Source organism: Rattus norvegicus, chromosome 1 (genome assembly GCF_036323735.1).
Source record: "Rattus norvegicus strain BN/NHsdMcwi chromosome 1, GRCr8, whole genome shotgun sequence".
NCBI lineage: Eukaryota > Metazoa > Chordata > Mammalia > Rodentia > Muridae > Rattus > Rattus norvegicus.
In genome coordinates, this window is record NC_086019.1 from 262153770 (window position 1) to 262176078 (window position 22309).

At 44.2% G+C, this 22309-nt stretch overlaps 1 protein-coding gene across 8 annotated transcripts in view; it reads left to right on the forward strand.

Moving 5' to 3' along the window:
- Add3 (adducin 3) overlaps window positions 1–22309 on the forward strand; it is a 107783-nt gene that overhangs the window by 1048 nt on the left and 84426 nt on the right. For 2 of the 8 annotated variants that reach the window (XM_006231599.5, XM_063281414.1), the window contains exon 1: window positions 1402–1534. The gene's annotated coding sequence lies outside the window, so the exon portion shown is untranslated. 8 annotated transcript variants of the gene reach the window in all.

Here is a 22309-nt window from a genome sequence, read left to right on the forward strand (position 1 = left end):
AGGAGTGTGCTTGAGGGTGAATTCGTGCAGTGGAGAGGGCATGTGTGCCGGAGCGGTGTGCAAGCCGTGGGTGGCGGAGGAGAGCAGCGTGCGCCTGGAGGTCTATTTCGAGAATAGGTTGGGGTGAGAAACACGTCTGGGAGGCGGGGGTGGGCAGCCCAGTGTCACCTGTGGAGGGATCCCCGACTCTGCAAATGAGTGCTGCAAAGTTTGCCTGGCCTTAGACTGATTTTGAAGGCTGCTGGCGGAGCCTAGACTTTTCATCTCCCAAGAGGTCAGCTCTCAGAAGGTTTAAGAGGCAATTAGCCAAAGTAGGAGTGCAGAGTTTGGGCTGGTCCAAATGAATATAAAGGCCCTTGCCTCGTCCCTCTGTGGTAGCGAGTGAAGGCGGGAGGCTCCCCCAAACGCAAATGAGCTGGGAAGAAAATCGAGGCCCCTCCTGTGGGGGCCGTGCCGAAGTCCAACTGTTGTGGCCTCTCCCCCCAAAAGCCCAGCAGCCTCAGTGGGCCGCAGAAGCTCGATCCGAAAGCAGCGGTTCAGCTCAGATTCACTGGGTGGGGGAAGACCGTTGGGACTGGGGAGGCAGATGTTTCCGTGGCGTCAACCTCCCACCTTCAGTCGGGTTTCTCTCAGGGTCGTTTCCTTCTCCCGCAGCGGATCGGAGCTGCACCGAGGGAGGAAGACCTTGCAGAGGCGCCAGGCAGGCGGCCTGCAACAGGCCCTCCGCCTGCGGAGCACGTAGGCCCCCACTGCCGCAGCTGCACAGATACTGAGCTTGCAGCTCCAAGGGGGCCTCGAGGGGCGGGGCTAGAGATCTTAAGGGGCAGCAGAGGCGGGGCCTGGACTGTGAGAGCCTGTTGGGGGCGTGGCCTATTGGGACGAGCAAGAACGCTGGCCCCGCGAAGGGCGGAGCCAGGGGCACGCTCTTGAGCTACGAGGGCCCGGCCCGTACTGGGCGGAGTGAAGGGCGCAGGAGCGTGGCCTGTAAGAGGCGGGGCCAGAGCTCTCGGGCCATGTGGGGCGGAGCACTGAAGCTGGGGTGCTGGAAGGGTCAAGCCTGCAGGGGGCGGAGTCAAGGCGTGGGCTATGGTGGGAGGAGCTAAGGCTCTCCCGCCTGTGGGGCGGGGCCTTCGGGGTATTAAAAGGGACTAAGCTTGTAGGGGCGGAGTCATGGGCCCTGTGGAGGCGGGGCCCAAGGGGGCGGGGTAGAGGACGTTCGTGGGTAGTTCGGCTGGTCCCGCCAGAGCGCGAGGCGCCCGCCGGTAACGGTCGTCGGGGCGCGGGGCTGCAGCGAGAGGAAAGGGCTTTAAATGATGTTTTGAGGCAGCGAGAGCTAGACGCGTCGCAGACTAGGTGTCGCCGCTTCCTGCTGCCGCGGTCTCGGCGTCCAGGTCCCTCGTCTCCACGCCCCCTCCCTTCCCGGCCCTCTCCCCCCCGGAGCCGAGAGACGTTAAGAGGCGGCTGCGGCGGACCGGGCGGCCGCTGCAGCCCGGCGGTGGCGAGGAGGGGGGCACAAAGCTGGCTGCGCTGCGAGGTAATCCTGCGGGAGCGGAGGGCCGGGGGGTCCCGCCGCGCTTCCCACGCGAGGGGACTTCTGACTGGCTGGCCGCGCGGCCTCAGGTGAACCGTGCCTGGGGCGGGAACGCGAGCCCCACGGGGCGGAGGAGAGCAGACCTGGGGGCGAGGAGTCCGGGTGCGGCGGCGCGAGGTCGGGTCTCGGGCGCCGCAGAGTGGGCCGCGACTCACCGGGGTGTCCCCGCTCCCCCCGCGAGGGAGTGGGGTTGCAAAATCCTGTTCTGCCCGGAGCCTTGCTGACCCCAAAGGTGCGCGCCGGGACGGTAGGAGGTTCCCGCGCTTGGAGAAGGTGGAAGAAGACCGTCTTGATTTGTTGTTGTTCCCCCCTCCCCCCGCGTCCCCCTTCGTGGCTTAAGAAACTTCAGTCACAAGTTGAAATTGTTCACTTTATCTAATCGGTGTGACCCTCCCCAGCACACACACTAAAAGCGCACACACACACACACACACACACACACACACACACACACTATACCCCTTCAAGCATTCCTGCTACTTTATTCTTCTTTGCGGGGTGACAGCCCAGTTGGCAGCAGGTTTGGTTTGCTGGTGTTTGGGACACTTCCAACCTCTTTGGAGGTATGTAATAGCTGAGGCAAGGCCACTATTAAGCCAGGCCTCTATTAAAATGACAAGAATGGCCTCAGGTGAACTTTTTTGTTGCAGAGATTTAATTGTAAGTAGATGCCCGTTTAAAGTGGGAGTGTAAGGAAAACCACTAAATATCCTTGGCACATGTGCTCTTGGAATTGACTTTGCTAGAGTGGTGTGGGATTTAGCTCAGCCCAGAGGCTTTGAGTGAGGATTAGGAGCAAGGCTCAGGAAGGAATTGATAAGACTCTGGGGCTGGGGATGAGCTACATAAACATGTGTGAGTTCTTCACTGTGAATTATTACAAAATTATAGAAATTTTAGAGTTAGCAATATGAAATGATTGCCTTTCTTAGAATGGACTCCATCCTTAGTGTGCTGAACATGTATGTACTGCTTGGGTTTTAGCAAATCTCTAGTAAGAGTATAGTGTAATGTGTCCTTTTAAAATGAAGTTACCTGGCCAATAGAATGACTCGTATATTTAAAGTACAAGGCTGACTCAGTGATAGAATTGTTTCTTTTTGAGCACCTCTGGAAGATGTTATAGCTAAATCCCCTTCCCCTCGTATTAACTTGCAGGGTAACTTTTCTTTTTTACTAAAATTGATCTGATTAACTTTAGTGATGAATAGTGGTGGGACACTTTTCTACAGTTTTCCCACCTCGTTAAAGATAGAATTTAATCTTTGCTAACTTAAAATTAATTGACCCAGGAGTGTCAGCATGTTGGTAATACTTGCTTTAAAGGAAAAACACCCCAGCAATTTATTACCTAATGCTAACCATAGTTTAAGGAGCTCTTCAGGTAGTTGGTTAAGAGACGTTAATAAAACAATGAAGCATTTCTGCATATGGGATATCAGGAAGTGTGTGATAGTTTGGGCATATGACAGATGATCACATGACCCCTGAGAATATTCTGCCTGACGTTCAGAATATAATATGTAGTCAGTGGTTAAGAAGTGGCCGAGAAGTTATGCTGTACACCTTACTCTTGCTTACCTTGTTACCAGTTATGTTTTTCTGGACTGAATGTTTTTGTTCAGTGATGTGCAGTGCTTCACCAGTATGGTTGATAACAAGTTACGTGATAGCAAAAAGTCGTTATAAATTAGGAGCTCCTCAAAGCTGTGCTTCTGAGTGTCATAGATAGCCGGGTGCCCCTTTCTGACAACTGAGTGTGGCGTAGTTAGGGAGAAATGCTAAAACAGATACATCAAGTCAAGGAAGAGGTCTGTCTGGAAGACATGTACTAGTTGCTATTTCTTACCTTAAACATTTTTGCTATAATTAATATTTAGTGCTAGCTAGTTCACGTTCCTTTGGAAAAGTTAGCCATGTAGAATAAAATAGGAAAACTTAGCATGTCTAATGGACAGTGCTATCTTTCCCTTTAAGCATAAGCTTATGTGAAATTGTTCAAGTCCAGTTTGACAGTTGCTGAACAATCACAGATCAAGCCAGGTAACTGAGATTCAAAGTTAACGCTTCAGTGCTTTATTTCATATCTCTCGTGTTAATGTGCTCTCCTCTGAACTTGGGGTCCATGCCAAATCTTTATAGCTGCAATTGTTAGGAGATATTTGGGGTTTTGTCATTGGTTTGATTCCCTTGGCTGAAAGCCAAGACAGTTTCAGATTTATTGTAATGGCTGCCTGTGTTGAATCATCTCTGAAGAACACAAGTTAGAATACTCTGTCTGTGCTGTGGCAGGAGAAAGCTGTTTCCTACTGGATGCATAGAGAATAGTCCTCAGTTATTTGCACTCCTGCTTTGCAGAATTTTAGTGGCTGTTGGTCAGATACAGTTAAGAAAATTAAATGGAAAAATCCCAGAAATAAGCAATTCATGAGTTTTAAGTAAGTTTATACCGGTATATTATATGTTTTCTCAGTCATTGTATTCCTGCTGTGCCTAATTTATAAAGTATTATCAAAACATAACCACAGAATACATATACAGTGATTTCAGACTTTTACTGGAGTCTTGAAATGTATCCCTCTAGACTAGGAAAGATCCTAGTAATTATTTCTTTTAGAGATGGCGAATTATAGGGGTGTGTGTGTTCATATGTGTATGTTATGTTTGTATGGGGTTCTTTTATTTTCAGGTAAAATTAATGTATTTGCCTGGTTTTCATTCATTAAATGTTTACTGAGTCCAAAAAATTTAAAAGTACTAAGCAAAAAGGGTTTATTTTGTTTACTTCATGTGTGAGACTGGGAGTCTTGTCTCCTTCAGCTGTTTTGATTGAAGATCTCAGTGAGAAAGCCCTTTCATCCTTCTAGGACATCTCTTACCACACTTATAGAGGAACACCCTACAAGTCTTGAAGAATGATTCTGGCTTTCAGAGTGGTCTGAGAATTCCAAACAACCATAATCAATAACAAGTATAAAATGGACAAAATTTAATCTTTTTGAGACACAGTCTCATGAAGCCCTGGCTTGCCTTAAATCCACTATGTAGCTGAGGGTGACGTTCTTGAACATAAGATTCTCCTGCCTCCACCTCTGGAGTGCTGGGATCAGAGGTGCACACCACCACACCCAGTTTTGTGGTGCTGGTTTTCATACCCAAGGGCTGTGATTATTAGGCAAGCGCTCCCCAAGTGCGGAACATGGCTAGCCCTAATCTTTTACTTTAAAAAGTGTTTGAAAGTTTGTATCTTAAAAAGGTAACATAGATTAGTCTTAGCTGTGCTAAAATAAAAATGACTGGGCTCAGCATATAGCCTCAGATAGAGGCTAGGTTTAGATCGAGCCATTCAAAAGGACCCACACCATTACCTTATACTTTTGCACCTTCTTCAAGGTCGGCTTTGGTTAAAGCTTAGCTGGAAGTGTGAAGACTTACTGATAGAAGATGGACTTTGAATTCTGGGTTTCAGATTCTCTGAACTGGTAGTGAGGATACTGGTGTAGGAAACACATCAGCTAACATTTAAGAGGGATACTTCCTCCTGCAAGGAAAAGGCTTGAATATCAGGTTATAAAGCTCTTTTTTTTTTTTTTTTTTGAAGGGACAGTGGACATACCTGATATTTCCCGTAACCAGCTGAAGGTAAAAATATAGTTGAGAAATGTAAGGCAGTAACGTAATGTCATTAAAACCAGTGTCTCAAGTGTGCGCATGTATATGTGTGTGTTGACAACTTATTTTACTTTTGTGTGCATGTGTGTTTTGAGTGTGCACACATGCTCTGAATCAGGGTTTGGGTGCACATACATGTGTGTGGAGATCAGAGGGCAACCTTGGATGTCATTTCTCAGGAGCTATCCACCTTGTTTTGTTTGTTTTTTCTTTCTTTCTTGAGTGTTTGTTTTGAGCCAAGCCTCAGTGTGTAGCCCTGGCTAGAACTTCCTAAGTTGATTAGGCTGATCAGAGATTGGACAGTCCTTTGCCTCTTAAGTGCTGAATGTAAAGGTATGTGCTGCCATACCTGGCCTCATCTTGTTCTGTGACCATCTCTGACTGAGACTTGAGGCTGCTCGCCTTTAGTTAAGCTGGCTGGCCACCAGCCTAGGTCACAATCTTTCACCACCATGCCAGCACTGTGATTCCAGGCACATGGCTTCATTCTTGGCTTTTTCTTTTTCAATTTACTTTTTAAAATCACACATATTTGCTTGTATGCACTGGTGCAGTCATGCACATTGTGTCATGGAGTATGATGTGGAAATCAGAGGGCAGCTCGAGGTTGTTAGCCTTCTCTTTCCACCGCATGGGTCCCCACCAGGGATCAATCTCCCGTTGCCAGGCTTGGAGGCAGGTGCCCTTACCCACTGAGTCCTCTTGCTGGCTTCTTACGCAGTGCTAAGGATCAAACTCAGGTTCTTATGCTTGATGGCAGACACTTTACTCAGTGATCTCCTTAGCCCCTACATAATAATTATAATTATTACATTATGCATTAAGGCAGGTAGCTATCAAGCATTGAATCACAAACAGAACTTACTTCTGCGTAATATGCATAAACTCATTTTATTATTTTAGCCATCCCTTTGAGATTTAGTTTGTGATATTTTATTATATGTCTCTCACTAAGAACTGTCCTTAGGTGAAAGTGGAAAGGGACCCAGAGATCTGAGTCAGCCCTTTGAGCTCAACTTTCAAGGCTCGCACTTAGAGTGACTGGTCACCTGCTATTAAGCTTTCCAGCTGACGTAAGCTTTAAACTGATATTTCTGAGATCTTGGGGATTTGGTTATGTCTTTTATTTGTCATTGTCCCCAGTATTAGTGTGGCATTCTCCCACAGTAGGTCCACTCATTCTGTGCAAGGATAGCATTTCTTTCTTTCTCTCCCACACAGCACTCTCATCTTTTGTTCTGTTGGAATGACGGGGGATATAGTTACTTGATATGCCATAGAACTCCCCACACTATAGAACGTTGAAAACACTACTTACAATTCTCTGGAAATGAGCCCACCAACTGTTAGCTGCACAACTTTTCTGCTTTCACTTTCTATGTGGAAAAGGACACTAGGGTCAGTCTTGTAAGAGCTGAGGAGGTATCTGGAAGACATTAGTGGAGTTGTGATTGGGCATTAGACCTTGATACCTGGGACTTCACTGCTGCTTATGGGTCTGGGATAGATGCTGGTAGAAAGGGAAGGAGCTGGCCATGATGTCAGCACACTGCTTTTCTGCCACAGTCTCTTTCCTTTTCTTAAGCATGGACTAGTGTGTTGCCCCATCTTGCCATTTGCTTCTAACTTTTATTGTCAGGATAACATTCATTCTCTCTCCTGGGAAAGCTGGCTCTTTTCTCAGGTTGATTCCTGTGTCACTGCTGAAAATTCACTTTTTGGAAGAGAAGATACTGGAAGGAGTTTCTCCCATTTCCACAGTTGACTTGCTTTTTAAGATCTCTGAAGACAGAAGTGGGAAAACCACACACCCACATGTGTGTACACAGCACGTTCACATACCTGTGGGCCCCAGGGATCTTCTCCTCTCCATCTTCTGGGGCTGGGGGTGTAAGTTTGCACCCCCAGGGTACCTTTCCTCTGCATACTGGGGATTGAGCTCAGACCCTCTGCTCTGTAGCAGCTTTGCCTATTGCACCATCCTAGCCCAGGGGTCATTCTTTTGTTTTAATGGTCCTTACTATTTTATGTATACGAGTGACACATCTGTGCACCACATCTGGCACCCTAGGAAGTGGTAAGCCCTCATGTGGGTGCTGGGAATTAAACCACTGAGCCAACTCTCCGGCCCCAGCCATTCTTGAGTAGAGTAACATACATATCAGCAGTGAATGAGAAGTCCTCATTGCTTTAAACACATTATTTTTATAAAGCTAGATCTGCCATGGTTTTGTGTCAGAGTGTTTGATCTATTTAAGTAGATACTGAAACTTGTTTTCTTTCTTTTAAAAAGATGATTTATTTCTTTTCTGTGCATTGGTGTTTTGCTGGCATGTGTATCTGTGGGAGGATGTTGGATCCCCTGGGAGTGCAGTTACAGACAGTTGTGAGTTGCCATGTGGGTGCTGAATTGAATCCAGGTCCCCTGGAAGAGCAGCCAGTGCTCTTAGGAGTCATCTTTCTCCAGTCCTCACAGCCCCTCCAGCTTATTTCCAATTAGTGCTGAAACTAGTGTATGTGTCCTGATGAAAGGTGATGAGGATGGCATCATAGTTCTCCAAACACTCTGCAACCATTAGTTGTTTCCCTAATGAAAAATGCATCCCAGACAAGGACATAGTCAGCAGCATGTGAATATTGTCATGGTTATCACGAAATGCCATGAGGGGGCATTTTATGCCTGAATAAGAAACTTATTCTTGCTTGCCAGGGTAAAGGCTCTGAGAAACTGGTTACTTGGCAGTCAGTTGAGTTACTGGTTACATGGCGGTCAGTGAGTTACTGGTTACATGTTGCATTTGATGTATGTAATAATCTCAGCTTCTCTGGGCTTTTTCACAGGCAAGGACCCAAACACCAGGCTTTTCAGAGGGTAGGAAGTACCCGTGGGCTATTTTAAGGTTTCTGGTTTGAGCCATCTGCTTTGATGAAAGCATTCCTGGAGGAATTTGATTATCAGTTGAGTACTTTGAAGGAGTCCCTGCTCTGCGTCTGTCACACCTGACTGTCACAACAGGACTTCCTAGAGCCCCAAAGAGAAGAGTGCCATCTACTGAATGGCCAGCATCAGGTTGAGCAGTGTCTAAGTTTTCCTCCAGACTCAGGCAGTTTCTGAGGAACCAGGCCTTGACTCATTGGGAGGATCTGAAAGGCTCTTAGAGTGGAGCTGTTGCCTGCCCAACTTTAATTACAATTCCCAGCAGGAGGCCGGACTGACTGCCCTGAAGAGCCAGTTCAGCACCGGTCGGAGTGCCTGGCAAAGGAGAAACCTTAAGAAGTTGTTGGATTGATATTAAAAACAGTCAGGCCATGATGAAATTAATAAACTAGGTGGTAAACAAAATTGTTTTGAGGTATTTTTATCCCTAGGTCTGGTTATTGATGGCCCCAGCAAACAGGAATGAACTTTCCCCTCCTTGTGCTTTTTCTCTTGTCTCACTGAGTGGACACTGATTCATAGTGGGCTTGCTTTTGTTTTTGATGTATCCTAGCTATCTTCTAGGTTTTGGTTTTGTTTTCCTGTCTTCCTAAAACTGTAGAAGCAGGAGTAGATACAGCTGGAGTTAGTAAAAACTGTTAGAGGTCAGTAGAGGCCACTGGAACAAACCTGTCATAGCCAGATGAGAAGAAACTTCGGCAGGAAGAACTGAAAAGAGAAATTGTTACTCTAAGGCTCCCCTTGGCGGTTCCACATTCGTTATATAACTAATTGTTACTGTGCGAATGCCCTTGATTGTTGTACGTTCGTTACATAACTAATTAGGTAGCCATTCTTATTAGCCCTTAGTAAGAATGCCAGAGTCATGTTAAAGTATTGCATTTGTCTGCTTTAGTGAGACTTTCAGATGAGCACACAGTCAGGAGTTTATTCTAATGATTCAAAGTTATTTCTAAGTACCGTGCTGGGATGTTCACAGGTTTATGCATTTCCTTGTTGATGACTGCACAGAAGGTTTGAACCAAGATTAGAATATTTTTATCTTCGTTGTAAATTATTTTCTTTTAGATGGGTGAGCAGATGGGTAAATAGGATTGAAATTTCACTAGACTAAAGAAATATTCATGACAGATTTTTTAAGTATTCAATATTTGCTTTTTCTGTATTGTTTGTTTGTTCCTTTTGTTTTCTATTAGTTCAAGCCAGCATGAGGAGTTTATGTACCATAAAGTAAGTTATTTCCCATGCTGTAGCCATTGTTCCTAAAATATATGGCTTCCTGGGTAGGTGGGTGAGTTAACCTTACAGGTCTCTCCTGGCTCAGTTATGGTGGGGAACAGAGAGATGTTTGTTAGTTGTTTTTATTTTTATGTATCATTCATTCTAGTTGTTAGGGTGTGTGTGTGTGTGTGTGTGTGTGTGTGTGTGTGTGTGTGTGTGTGTGCATCTGTCCATCCATCTGTGTGATACGGTGGTTGCCGATGGGAGCACTGGAAGTTGCATTGGGGTCCTCTGTAACAACAGCGTTGTCCTCTTAGATGCTGAGCTGTCTCTCCAGCTCCGTGTTTTACCTAAATAGTTTTAAATGGTAGGACTTGCTGTGTGGGGCCCTGATAGCCCATACGATAGCCCACGTCCATAGCACAACAGAATCCAACCACGTACCCCTCAGATCCTGAGGGAAACCTCAACGTCATGTGCACACCAAGTGTGCTCTATACTCCACGAAGCATGATGTATCGTGCACATCTATAGCAGTACTTTATTGAATTCATGGAGCCATTCAATTAAGAGATTTATAATTGTGTGTGTGGTGCCTCACACCTGGAACACCAGCACTTGGGTAGTTGAGATTTTGAAAGAGGAGAATTGTGACCAGTTCAAGAATACCCTGGTCTACGTCTATAGTTACTGGCTACAACATAGGCTCCTGTTTCAAAACAAAACAAAACAAAACAAATGGACAAATGACTTGCTTACTCTTGTGTACTGTTCTTATTTACGTTATATAATTTACCCTTAATAGATGTCCTTATTAGAAAGCTAAAGGTCATTGTTTTGATATAACTAAAAGCTTCCTTTTTTAAAAAAAAATTCTATTTATGTGTTTGTGTGTGGATTTGTGCATGTCCATGTAGTACCTACAGATGCCAGATCCTATGGATGTCAGATCCTCTGGAGCTGAAATTATAGGCAGTTTTGAGCTGTCTTATGTGGGCTCTGGGAACTGAACCCAGGTCCTCTGCAAGATCAGTACATACTTTGAACCACTGAGCTGTTTGTCCAGCTCCTAATGGAAAGTTTCTGACCCGTAGTTCAGCAACAGCCAGCAAACATTTGTTTTCATAGTAAGGAGATGACACTCATCCAGTCCCTACGAATCCCATAGATTATGAAGAGCATAGTTCCTCAGGGTCTCACTCTGCCTTTAGAGCTAGGAAAGGTCAGCAGTACAAAGACATTAATTGCCAGTATGTGTTGAATGTCAGATGACAGGCTCAGAATACAGATTCCGTAGAAAAAAATACTGCATGGAGTATTTAGACAGAGGGAAAAGAGTAGGTCTAAAGGGAAGGTAGGATTTTACTAGTTTGAAAGGACAGAAAGAATGTGTGGGGGCTGGAGGGATGGCTCAGCAGTTAAGGGCACTGACTGCTCTTCCAGAGGTTCTGAGTTCAATTCCCAGCAACCACATGGTGGCTCACAGCCATCTGTAATGGTATCTGATGCCCTCTTCTGGTGTGTCTGAAGACAGCGACAGTTACTCACATACACAAAATAAATAAACAAAACCTTAAATATATATATATAAAAAAAAGAATGTGCGGAAGAGATTTCTGTCCGTGATGTGGTTTTTCTATAGCATGATGGAGGTTATTTTGGGGAGTGGCTCACAGGCTCTTCTTTTCATTATTTGTTCTAGAATGTTTCAGTTGTGAATTCGGACTTGGTCATGCTTACAGTTTACTCCTTGTAAAAGAATATGACTGACGAAGGCACATTTGGTGTCCTTGTGTGTTAAAATATGAAGAGTTGTGGTACATCCTCTTAAGAGGCTCGAGATGCTTGTCAGTGCAAAGAACACGAACCTCTCTGATTAGTGGTTTGGGTTACAAAGTAGCTAAGACACCTCTGGTGGTATGGTGTGGAGATCCCGGGAATGGGTTTCATAGAAGGCACATGCCATGCACGTCCTTGTCCGCGAATGTCTGTGTCAGCTCAGAGGGTAGATCGCATCACTCTAGGGGCGTGTTACCTCTGGAGTTTGAATTCTTCTGAAGCCGGGGCCTTTGGCAGCAGCAGGTCCTTTCCAATAAGCAGGGCACCTTTCCTAAAGCACACTGTACAAACATTGTCGGGTGTTTTTCCAGAAATGGCGAGTTCAGCTCTCATCCTGATCGTATTGTGCTTAGGACTGCTGTTTCCTCGTACGTGTTTCTATGGCCTCCGTTTAGATTTCCTCCTTTTGAGCAGCTTGATGCTTCTTCCTTCCCTTTGTTCCTTTATTCATTCAGCAAACATTTATTATGCAGTTAGTGGTGCACTGGCTCTGTTGTAACTACGGAGGAGTTAATAAGCAGAACACACACTCTTCTGATCAATGGAGTTGGTGTTTGAGAGAATAGATATAAATAAATGAATATATTACATGCCATGTCATGCAGAAATATAGAACAGGAGAGAAAATAAACAGAACTTTGGGGGTTAGATATCAGTTTAAATAGAATGACTGAGCAGGTGGCATGTGAACAGAGAGGCGAGACAGGGAAGGGTTCTGTGTGAATATATGAGGAAAACATTGCAGGCACAGGAAACAAGCCCAGAGCCCTCCATGCTCACATAGCTGATGGAACAGAATGGGGGAAGAGGAAACAGGAAGCCCAGGGTGGTTTGGACAAAGATATGGCAGTCTGACATGTATTCCTTTCCTTTCTGTTAATTCTTCTTTCATATATATTTCATTTGGATTGCAGTTTCCCCTCTCTCCCTCTCCCTCCCCTTCCCTTCCAGTCTCTTCTCTCACCATTTCCCCTCTTCCCCTGGATCCACCCCCCCATCCAGAAAAGAACAGGCCTTCCAGGGTCTTCAACCAAGTACATTAAATGACAGTAAGACCAGGCCCATATTCTTACACCAAGCCTGGGTGAGGCAACTCAGTAGGAGGAACAGGGTCCCAAAGGCAGGCAAAAGAGTCACATCGACCTCTGCTCCCACAGTTAGGAATTCCATAAGAACACGAGCCGCACAACCGTAGCATACGCTAACGTGTATTTCTTAAGGATGCTTTGGGCTGTGTTTTGAGAGTAGCACATAGCAGGCAAATGTGCCTAAGAGGGTCATTCAGTGACCTAGATGAGGAATAATAAATACATCAGCTCAAGAGGTGAGTCTGGGTTGAATGCTGGGCCAACAGGATTTTATAACTGGTTTGTGGGACATAACTGAGAGAACTAAGCTTGATCTAAATGTTCAGTCCCAAGGAGAAGTCTGCACAAGTTCAGAGAAAGGGAGATGACTAATCTGAGGCTCATTCGGTTGGTTGGAAGCTGCTGTGAGAGGGGTGAGGGCTTAGGATAAGCCTGAGGGTTGTCATCTCCCATCTCTGTTTGAAGGAAGGCGTACTCAATCCCTTTAATGACCAGAAGAGAACTTGTGCTGTAAGGGCCTGAAATGGTAGCGTGCATCCCTAATGGTTTCAAGGCTTTTCGTTTATTTTACTCAAACCAGACATTTATTTTAAGTTCCAGTGACACTTAGTACCCAAAGAAATCCTTTTTGTAGAATAATTTACTTTTAACTAAAATGTAAAAACAGACATGAGCGTTATTGTCATTTAAGAATGCAGGAGACTGTAAATGGAGTAGCCTGGCTGTTTCTTAGTTCACATGGTTAAAGATAGTAGCTAGCAGTTATCATCGTCCCGAGGGCTCTGCCAGCTGTGTGTTCAAGAGAACACAGGCATGCCTCCACAGAGACGCTGTCCCGCATGCCTCCACAGAGACGCTGTCCGGCAGTCTTCAGAGATGCCGTGTGCGTCATAGCCCAAAAGTGGCAGCTGAGTATGTCTTAAGGTGGAATGAAGTGCTCAGACAGACAGACAGACAGACAGACCTGTGCAACTGAAGAAGCGGGTGTGGAAGGATTCATGCCACCCTTTCACTCACAGGGTGATTTAGCAGACAGGTGTGGAGAGATGGGAGCGATGAGCAGGGCTGCAAGCGGCTGCAGAGGAAGGTTTCCTTTCAGAGCGAAGAGGAGGTTTGGGAAGTATGGAGTGGTGGGGACTATTTACAAGGCCACTGAAATAGTTTGAAAGAATAAACTTAATGCAACAGGGGTCATACCTTAGTTTATAAGAAGGCACCAGGGAAATATGTCTTGTGTGCATTTATCTATCCATAAGAAGCAGCTATGGAAGAGGGTAGGATGCTTAGCTCCTACAGACAGTAACCCAGAGGTGGTGTTGGGAAGTCCTGAGTGAGTCTCTTGAACACCTGAAGAACTTCCTCCAGGATGGCCTAGATGAGCAAAAGAAGGCTCTGTATGGTTATCAGGGAGCAGAGCCAGCTTGTAAATAAGTTTGTGAGGTCTTAAGTCAATAAAGGTGAGCCTATAAGTAAAGAGTCTGCAGCACTCAGTTCACAGTTCTTTTGGCAAGGCCAAGATGATAGTTACCTACTGAAGTGTATTACCGTTGCAGCTTACCTGCTCAGGAAGTGCATGGAAGGTGCTTTAGTTGAGTTGTCACGGACTGTCACCTTAGCAGTAGTAATACTATTACTACCGCAACGACTACTACTATTTCTGGTTCTTTTAGCATGTCACAGAGTTGACACAGGTTGGCCCCCAACTTATTATTTAGTTGAATTTCTTATCCCCCCTCTAGATTAAAGGGGTGCACTGCCACACACAGTTCTATGTGGTGCTGGGGACTGAACCTGGGGATTCAGTGTTAATGGAGTTACAATCTCAGTGCTCCCCCGCCCCATTATTATGAGTACAGATGTGTGCCATCTAACATTCTTTATTTTTTTGCCAAGATATAATTTATGTAGCATAAAATTAACTCCCTAAATTTATTTTAGAAAAAAATCTTTATTAGAATGAGCTTTTCTAGAAAAGAGGGATAATTGATTTGATGGCTGTGACTCCAACTCCACACCAAGTGTGAAGAAAGTGCATCCTAGCACGATGGCTTACGCCTGTCATTCCAGTACTTGGGATGCTGAGGCAGGGGGACTGCTACAAGTTACAGGCTATCTGGCTATGTAGTGAGTTCCAGGCCAGCCTGAGTTACAGTGTCATATCCAAGTAAAGGAAAGAAGGCAGGGGGTGGCAGGAGAGGGGATGTTTATCCTGGTCAGTCAGGGAGGATGTGGTACTTGATTTGGACCTAGTCGTTCCATTAGGTTTTAGCTACTAAGGAGGAAGGTGAATTTTCAGCCACGGTAATGGAATCCCAAAGCCATTGGGGAGGGTGTGGTAGGAGAGGAGAAGTATGAACAGTAAGGGCGAGGGCACTTTTGTGTGACCCTGGGTGGTATTTCAAGACGTTCACATTTTATTCTGTGGTACCTGTTTTAGTTGATGAAAGCCATAATCGGATGTGTCAGAGACTTGGCATTAAAATGCCATGGTAGAGAAGGGCATGAGTGCTGGCAGGGTCAGGGTTGAGGCTTTTAGAGATAAGTGAGTGAACCTAAGACCTGGCTTTGGGACAGGAAAGGGAGGGCTAAGTTGTCTGGCTTCCCCCAATCATATTGACAGTATCTTAAATATGGTATTGTTTTGATGGGCTTTTGGGTGAGGTCCACAAGAGTGGGTTACTACTACCTTACAAACAGGACCTAAGGGAACTCCCTTACCGCTCCTACATGGGATGTAGCAGTTAATCAGCTATGAACAAAACATCTGACCCTTACCAAACACCAAATCTTTCAACTTCTGGATATAGATTTCTCAAAGTCTCCAGAAGTATGAGAAATAAAAGTGTATAAACATCTTGCTGAAGATCCCTGTGGATGGAAAGTTAATGACTGTATTCTACTACTATCGCGCGATCCCAGCTCTCCTCTTGGAAATTCAGAAGACTTAGCAAGTCTTCACAATGGTCTTCCCTCCAAGACATACTTCAGAAACGTGACTACTCATTAATCTACTTGACTACTTCTCAGCTATTCTCACTGACAGTCTTTGAGACTGTTTTCATTTGGGTGTTTAGAAACAAGTGAGTAGTCAGAATTTTGGCCAAGGACGAATCTTTTTTTCCCCCAAGGGAAATTGCATCTCCACATTATGCTTTTGTACTACTATTTAAACTTTTGTGAAGTGAAATAACAAGAAGGAAATCATTGAGGGCATAGGGTGTTGCAATACCATGTCTGTCATGTCTGAGCTGTACGAAGTCATGATGTCATTTGTAAGATTCTCTTTGACTACAGTTAGTGGTTCCTCTTGGAAGCTTCAGAGTAGCCAAGTGTGGGTTACTTGAGAAGCTAAGTAAGAGATTGTGTAAGAGGCTAAGTAGGGACATCAATAATCACCTGCCGGGTCACTCTTGTTTTGTAAATTGAGTGGAGGCTCCAATCCAGCAAACCTCACAATCTGTGAAGTGACACAGTTAGCATAGGCTATGTCTCTGATGTTCCTGATAATTCTGTTAAAGGTGTGATTGGGCATTGGTATGCATGTTTATGATAAGACGTGTAGAAAACATGTATCATAGGACACTGATTTTACAACTCTTAAAAACCTACCGAATTCACAAAATTAACTTGTACATTATTTTTAAAGCTTGCTTTAGTGTTTGAAAGTATTTGGTTTCTCAAGATATGGTTTCTCTGTGGGTAGCCCTGGCTGTCCTGGAACTTGCTCTGTAGACCAGGCTGGCCTAGAACTCACAGAGATCTGCCTGCCTTTGCTGGGATTAAAGGTGTGAACCACAAGCCCAGCTAAAAGTTAAATATTAAATAATGTTCGGGAAGGGGGTGCTCAACAGATGGTTCAATGGAAGAGCACTTGCAGGAGGCCTGAGTTCAATTCCTGTCACCCACATGTCCCTCAAATCATGTTTGTTACTCCAGTTCCAAGGGATCTGATGCCTTCTTCTGGCCTCCATAGGCACATGTGGTACATAAATTTACTTGCAGGCAAAATACTCACATATATAAAATAAATCTAAAAAAATAACTTGTTTATCTAAAAAACATTCTTCATAAAATATAAGATGTTTTATGAGCATAAAATATAATGAAAATAAGCCAGAAGTATAAAAGGTACCCCGAGTATTTCAAAACTAAGATTTATTTAAGTTTATATTAGACTTAGTATCTTAACCAAATTTTTGTAAAATATCACTTTGAAATATTTAAGATTGTTTTTGAGTAAGAAATAGGACAAAGTCTATAAGGCACAGAGTTTAACATGGAAAATTATTTCATCATTCAATGGCTCAAATATCCCTTGTACATTTTTCTAGAATGTGTTTATTTTAGGGTTTCTGAAACAAGACTTTTCCTGCCTACACCTGTCCACTATATTGCTACATAAGAAGTAAAGCTAAATTTAGTTGAGAACAGCCTGGGGCGGTCTCAGTGTGGTGCCCCAGCCCTCCTGTCTCTGTTGGCATTCTCTGTCCCTCCTGCCTTACCTTCCTCTCAAGGCAGAGGTGAGGTTTGCACTCACTCTAAATACTAACCCACATTCATTGATTCCAAGAAATGTGTTTTTAAGAGTAAGGTCTATGTTTTGCAACAATAATTAGGTTTAAATCTTCAAGCTTCTGGAGTTAAGACAGGGTCACAGACCTCTGGCCATTATTTTAAAGTGAGGAATCATGACTTCAGAATTGGAGGGGGCCCTGCTCCCAAGTTGGCAGATGCTTTGGTAGGGACAAGGAGTCTTTAGAGGTGCTGGCCGGTTGATGTCTGCCTCCAGGGTCTTTCTGGGTGGCCGGTGTTTTACCTTTTACTTGGGTTTTATAGTGACAGGAGCAGGAATTGAAACTTTCAAAGTTGGAGAAGAAAAGGAGAGTCTAGAGTCCTCTGTTTCTGACAGAGGCCCAGATTCTGAAGGGACACTTGAGGCCGTGTGCCTGTTGCAGTGCTAGCTCACTGCTGGAATCCAGCACTCTGCTCTACCTCAGGGAGTCCCTCAGTGCAGTTGTGTGCAGGAGAATTCATCTAGAACTCCACTCGACCTTCCCTCTCTAGAGCAGGCTTTGCACGGGTGCCAGGCCTCAGGTGCTTGGGATTCGTCTTCTCTCTCTCTCTCTCTCTCTCTCTCTCTCTCTCTCTCTCTCTCTCTCTCTCTGGAAATAGTGCTTAGCGTTCTTTTCATTTTTTAAATCTTTCATTGAATTGGAGACTTTTTTAAACAAATGTGGACTATGTCATGAACTTTGTTGTTTTAGCAGAAAGCCGTGCTGATCTTCTGTGTATTGTTTCAATTTAGTGTGTTCACCACTGAACCGAGTCATGGATGTATATGGTAAACGTTTCTGACATGTTTAGGAACATTATATTGAAAATTCAAACTGGATGATTTGGCTGCCTTGACTCTTTTTTTTCATATTTAGCATATTTAAATGAGAAACACTTGCACTTTTCCAAAGCACAGGAAAGGTTTAGAACATTTGTTTGAGTGAAATAGATTACAGAACTTTAGACCCCAATTTTCCATTATTTTCTGCTAAGTGAGCTATTACATAAGGCATAGTAAAGAAAGAAATCTGTCGCATTAGAAATGTTAGCATTTTAAAATCTAGTTCTGTAGTTAAGCTTATTTATCAGAAAGAATTTTAGTTATTAAAATCTATTTTGAGACTAGGAGATGGCTCAGTCTGTGAAGTGCTTTCCCTGTAGGCATGGTCACCTAGGAGTAGACGCTGGCACCCGTGCTTTCAGACAGGGCCCACTGTGCAGCTCAGGCAGGCAGGGGGCCTCCTTGAGCTTCCTGGGTGCTGGGATGCAGGTGTGAGCTGTCACGTCTGGCTAAAGGACAGCTGTTGACACTAGATCTAACGTCATTGCTGCTGGCCTTTGGTAAGATACCTGTGAGCCTTCCCATCATCTTCAGATGGAGAACTGGGATAAAGAAAATGTCTCACCTTGCTTTGAAGGGGACATAACATGACATTAATAACGTATGTCATAAGTAGAGTTTCAGTACATAGTTGATTAATAAATATGCATTGACTAAATGTTTCCTGCCTGCTATGTACAATCCCTGGTGAGAAAGGAAGGAGGAGGCAGCAAGTGTGAAATGAGGGTAGGGTATTTATATTTACCAAGATTGACCCATTCCCAAACTGATTGGGTATCAGTGACCAGAAGAAGAAAGTAAGCCTTGTGGTTAACTGAGGTGACTTTGTTTGTTTGATAGATACAGGGTCTCAAAGAGTAGCTCTGGCTCCCTGGAATTTACTATATGAACTCACAGAGCTTTGCCTGCCACTGTCTCCAGTGTTGGGTTTAAAGGTGTGTACACCGCACCTGGCTCACTTATAGTCAGAACTATAAAAGGGCAGTTTACAAAGAAGTTACGTGAAATTGTTCATACTCTGCTTTGCATATAGTAAGAAACTGATTTTAACTTAATTTCAGTGCATTTATCCCATAAAGCAATAACATCTGTTTGTTCCTAAATTTGTTCCAAGTGTTGACAGCAAAAATATCAGTTTCCAAACTTTTCATTTTTTTCTTAGCTAGGATACAGGTGCATTGCGTTCTTCAAAAGAGTTCAGAGAGTACTAGATTGTTGTGATGATTTAAATCCGTGCAGTAATTTGAACAGAGGAGAGCTTCTCTAAGAGGAGGAGAAGCTCCACTTGATAACTTTAGTCAACCTAGATGCAGTGTTTGGTCTTCATCAACTTTAACATCAGCGCATCCCTAGGTCGCTGGCTTTTATGACCGTAGCTGTGTGATGTGTTCTGGGTCTGTGAGGAGGGCGTCTTCGACTGCTTGTACTTGTGATTTGCTGTGTGCTTTGGGAAATTTACTTAAAAATCCAAAATAGTGAAATGTGGGTAAGTTTGGAGAGTTCCACATAGATGATTGTTGAATTAACTGTGAACTCTTCAAAACTTCCCTCATCTCTGGTATTGTTCCTGGTGATCAGTCATGTTTGAAAATCCAGCTGTTTGCCAACACCATCTGGTTATACTTTACATACTTTGAACATATTCTTTAAGAAAAGCAAGCCATATGGACAGAGTTTTCTTTACTGATGCAAAGCTGTTCAGTGTTCTTTTAGATTTGTAGAATTTAGGGTAAACACGAATGGAATGGGTTCCACTGGTGGAATCAAGAAGAGGGTTGATTGATGTGATTGGTCAACATCTCTTCATTTTTTAGGCTCCAGCAACTGTTGTCAATGCTCTGGCTCTCTCTCTCTTTCTTTCTCTCTCTCTTTCTCCCCGTGTGTGTGTGTGTGTGTGTGTGTGTGTGTGTGTGTGTGTGTGGTATTGCTGACTGTGTCGCTTTTTGACATACTGTTGTTCCATTATCGTACTAAAGGTAATAGAGTCTTTTCGTAACATAAAGAGGGCTATGAAATGATTATAAATTCCTAGAAGCTGGTCTAACCAGAACTTACTAGGTAGGAGAAATTTCTTGGAGTAGGCCCAGGCTTGCTGCCAAATCCCAGCACCCCACTGTTCAGAATGCATCCTCTAGTCACATACATGAGACCATTGCCACCTGAAATGTTTAAGTGTACAAAAGATTTTAAAGACTACAGAAAAACGATGTAAAAATCCTCAATTTTTAATATTGGTTATATGTTGAAGTGAACTTTTCAGTGTTTCCTTAAACAAAATATATTAAAATTAGGTTGTGAGCTTGAAATCCCAGTCCTGGGGAGGGAGAGCAATGGTAGAGACAGACAGACAGTTCCCAGAGTCTCATCCAGCCAGTCGAAGCAAAGCAGTGAGTTCTGGGTTCAGTGAGAGCCTCCAAAAATAATTACATAAGTAAGGTGGAGAAGCCACTGAGGAAGGACATCCTCATATTAACCTCTGGCCCCTACATGCCTCACTGTGCAGGCACATACCTCACATATTGCACCCCAAACCTCATGTAAACTAAGCAATTGCTTTTGCTTTTTTAAAAATCTATATATCACAGATTAGCCTTGAACTTATGTTACTCCTACCTCCCAAGTGCCAGGGTTATAAGCACACATCACTTTGCACCGCAGGTCTTCCTGTTCACTTTTGATATTCCTACTGGAAAACTTAGAAGTGTATATATGCCTCTGTGACTCACATCATATTTCTGTTGAACAATGCTACCATAAAGGAAAGTGTTCATGCTGTGCTTCTTACAGGTGGGGAAGGAAAGCTTCCTCAGTTGCAAGGACTCTAGCCTTCGTACGTGTTTACTGACTTGTGTAACAAGTGTTGTTTCTGTTTGGAGGAGTTTGACTTGCTGCTACTGCCACTGTTCCGTAGCCTTCCCAGGGTAAAGTTAGACAGGAAGTGGTTGTTCTATTCTAATGGGTGCTTGCTGACTCTTGACCAGCCTTCTCGAAGACAGGTAGCAAAAATAATTTTTTTCCTACTGTCTTAGTTCCTATTGCTACAACAAACACCATCACCAAAAAACAAGTTGAGGAGGAAAGGGTTTCTTTGGTTCACATGTCCATATCCCTGTTCATCATCAAAGGAAGTCAGGACAGGAACTCAAGCAGGGCAGGAACCTGGAGGCTGGAGCTGACGCAGAGGCCACGGAGGGGTGCTGCTTACTGGCTTGCTCCCCATGGTTTGCTCAGGTTGCTTTCTTACAGAGCCCAGGACCACCAGCCAGGGATGGCACTACCCAACATGGGCTGGGTCCTCTGCCATCAGTCGCTAGTTAGGAAATGCCCTGCAGCCAGACATTATGGAGCCATTTTCTTTTGAGGTTCCCTCCTTTCAGATAACTCTAGCTCGTGTTGAGTTGACGAAAGACTGCCCAGCACAGCTAATGTTCTCTGGGCACCTGTCATGTGCAGACATTACATAAAACCTTCCACCTAGTGTTGGCTGAGCTAGTATTGTATTGTACACACTATGTTTTAATATTCTATGTGCTTTAGCATGAAGCGCAGTGCAGTACGTAAAGGAGTCTCTTGCTCAAAGATCCTGACCGATTGCCACTTTGGATCCTTGTATTGTTTTCCTCCAGGCTACCCTCTACCCCACGGGTACTGGTGAGTAGCTCAAACATCAGTGAAGTTTTCTTTTAAAAATTTAATGGAAGAAACTTATGTTACCATTACAGCATATTCTAAAATAGTATTGCAGAGCGGCTAAATTAGCTATTTACATGTGACTTGCCAAGTTGACACACCTTTTTCAAAATTATTCTTTATTTTTATTTTATTTCTTGAGATGGAGTCTCACTATATAGCCCTGGCTGACCTGGAACTAGCTCTGTAGACCAGGCTGGCCTCGAACTCCTCGATCCTTTTGCCTCTGTCTCCCAAGTGCTGGGACTAAAGGCGTGTGCCACCACCACCACCCAGCTACTTTATGCTTACTTTTTGTGGTAAGAACACTACAGTCTACTTCCTCAGATGTTTTCAAGAGACTTCAGGTTACTGACATCCTTTTGAGCAGTGTGGAACATCAGAAGCTCGTGAAAGAATGGCCTTCTCATGTTGGAACTCATCACCAAAAGTTCCAGAAGCTCTCAGGAAAAGTTGCTGGAAGAGTCTCTTCTAAATGCCAGGAATCTCAAATCCTAAGCTTCAGAGACCACGCATATAAGAAAGAGCCTTTTTACAGACAGAATGTTGAAGTAAAACAAAGGGATAAAATAAGTGTACTGAGCTGGATCAGCCTTGCGTAATCCTAGGCCATGTCTTAATGGCTGTGTCCTTGACACTGCTGCACTGAGAATGAGCAAGCAGAAATGTGCTGGCTGCTGAGTGTTAGCTGCTGACTTAGCCTGGCTGTGACTAGGGTCTGAGTGCTGTGCAGGGCTGGATGCCACCATTGCTCACCCACTGCTACCTTCTCTCAGGTTCAAGTATCTGTTACTGACTTTGGAAAGACAAAGGAAGAATAGAAATATTTAAAAAAGCAAAACTGGAGAGGGAGAGCAATGATGATATCGGAGCGC